Here is a 3068-nt window from a genome sequence, read left to right as displayed (position 1 = left end):
AACAGGGAAAGAGAAGCAATACTCAATCTACAAAAGAATGAAGAGATTGTGATCAGGCAGTCTGACAAAGGTGGGAGCGTGGTAGTCATGGACAAGCTTGATTATGTAAATGAAGCGTTAAGACAACTTGGAGATTTGGAAACTTATACCGTTCTATCCAGAAATCCTACTGCTATGTACTCTAGAGAGTTATCACACCTTTTGGATGAGGTGGTGGAGGAGGGTCTTATGGATCAAGAAACAGCTAACCATTGTATGGTCATAGATCCAGTGACACCCATCTTCCACCACCTCCCAAAAGTTCACAAAAGCATATGTGAGGTCAAAGGGAGGCCTATAGTGGCTGGTATAGGTTCCTTAATGGAACCCTTATCCAAGTGGGTAGATGATTTTCTACAGCCCATGGTTTTGTCGTTACCCAGCTACATACGAGATACTTCCCATGCATTGCAGGTTCTGGAGACTGTGACTTGGAGGGAGGAGTACAGTTGGCTTACCATTGACGCCGTGTCTCTGTACTCCTCCATCCCTCACACCCAGGGTCTGCAAGCTGTGAGTTTTTTCTTGGACTTACTCACTGATCTTTCAGCCAATTTTAAAAACCTGATTGTAAGAATTGTGAAGTTCCTATTAGAACACAATTTCTTTATGTTTCAGGGGTGCTACTACCTCCAGAGACGTGGCACTGCTATGGGGGCTAAATTTGCCCCCTCCTATGCCAACCTATATATGGGTTGGTGGGAGCGGGGCCACGTCTATGGAGGTAGTACCACCCCATCTGAGCACATAGTGAAATATGTCAGGTTCATTGATGACCTACTGATAGTGTGGTCATCTGACTCTGAAACTGCTAAGGAGTTTGTTACCACCCTAAACAATAATAGGGTAGGATTACAATTCACCTATGATTGGCAAAAAAAGAACATTAACTTTCTTGACATCTCACTTACAGGAAATCCTGAAGGAGGAACCATTATCTCTGCTCTCTACCGTAAGCCTATTTCGGGCAACAGTCTCTTACATGCCCGCAGTTGCCATCCGAAACATGTGTTCAAAGGAATTGCGAAAAGTCAGTTCCTGCGGGCAAAGAGAAATTGCACACATGAGGATGCCTTTCGGATGGAGAGCAGAGATTTAAAAATGAGAATGCAAAAAAGGGGTTATCCCACCCGAGTCATAGACAAAGCATTTTTTGAAGTTAAGGACATCAATAGGGCAAGTGCATTAGAAAAATCAACACGAAACTCTACAAATTCAAAACAGAGTCTTAAATTCATCACTTCATACTCCTCTCAATATGATGAAGTCTGCAAAATCATTTAAAAAAAAATTACCAATACTAAGGGGGGACAAGGATCTAAGGGACATAATTGAACAGGGCTGTATGTTTGTCCCAAAAAGAAATGTGACCCTAGGTAACATCTTAGCCCCAAGTATGTTAAAGAGTGACAAACATTCAAGGTCATCATGGTTGAGACATAATGGCACATTCAAATGTGGCAAAAAAGTTTGTACCTCTTGTGAGCATATAAATATTTCACAAACATTCAAGTCCCATGTAACGGGAGAAGAATTTAACACCAAAGGCTGTGTCAACTGTAAAAGTACATTTGTAATTTATATAATTGAATGCACTATCTGTAAAAAACAATATACAGGTAGAACTACCAGAAAAGTAGGTAAGCGCATAAGAGAACATCTTTCTTACATTTCCAACAAACGTACCTGTTCAGCACTTTCCACTCATTTTATTGAATTTCACCATCAGGACGTCAGGTCCTTCAAATGGCAAGCCATAGAACAGATAACTACACCGCCCAGGGGCGGTGATAAGTTATCTATACTATGTAAACAAGAAACATACTGGATTTTTAAAACTAAATGCTTAATACCATATGGTTACAACTCTGAATATGACATCATAAATTACTGGCAGAAATAATCGTATTAGGAGTATAGACATATATGAGATCCCCTTTTTTTAGGCTAGTGAATATATGGGCCCCCTTCTTTATTAGGACTATGTGTTCAGACTTCAATGATTCATAAGTTTATATTGGTTAAACACATAGATAAAACAATATATACCGCGTAGTTTAGTAATATACACTTTATCCTAATGTACGTTTCGATAGTGGGTTTTTTTTGGTTATCTATCTACAAGGTTATTGTTAATCTGTTTAATTACTATAGGCCCTTTCAAATCTACACTTGTTCTTTCTTGCTTCCTTGTTCATGTTTACTTTTATTGTGTTTGCCACTTCTCTACATATTAAGAGGCAGTTAGAAATTATCTCTCCCTCTATTAATAATGAGAGTGGTTAAACAATATTAAAGAGATTTTGTTTTCTGGTTTTACCATACACATTGATCAAAACATGAATGCTTGTGCTCTAATCATCATGTCTGTATATCTCCTCTTAAGTATTAATTTTACAGCTCATCTAATTTAAAAGACTTATTGCTTTAATTATTCTAATTTATATTGTTCTCTGTGTTATTGTACTAACTCTCTAGCTTGTACTCTCTATATTTGTTTCTTCATTTTTTATTGTCTGCAACTTTTGTATTTATGTACCTATGTATACACTACATTGCTTATTTCCCAATCTGTGTTTAAAGGGAAATCTGGTATGTAAGGGGTTAAGGTGATCAGCAATACACAAAATGTTTTTAACCAATGAATATGGATTGTTCAGCATAAAAGGGAGCACCCCCTAACAGGTGCTATTCTATGATTACGGTCAATATGACCGAAACCGGTCAGAGTTTACTTGCTTGAACCCTATCCATACTGTTGTATGTCCTTTGTACATGTTTTTAAAGGAATAAAGGATATGTTATTTTTTTACCTGCTGCTTCAACTTGGAACTATTTTTTTACAATGTAAAAGAGCTGAATGCCTTTTAAGGACAATGCCCATACACATGTCATTTTCAGGGCAATGGGTAGCTTAGGTTTTTGTTAGAGTTAGGTTTTTTTTATTTTGGGAGGTTGGTTTAGTGGTGGGTTTTACTGTTGGGAGGTGTTTGTATTTTTACCAGGTAAAAGAGCTGATTTCTTTAGGA

The sequence above is a fragment of the Bombina bombina genome, chromosome 6 (assembly GCF_027579735.1).
Source record: "Bombina bombina isolate aBomBom1 chromosome 6, aBomBom1.pri, whole genome shotgun sequence".
Classification (NCBI taxonomy): Eukaryota; Metazoa; Chordata; class Amphibia; order Anura; family Bombinatoridae; genus Bombina; species Bombina bombina.
This window is presented reverse-complemented; position numbering follows the sequence as displayed.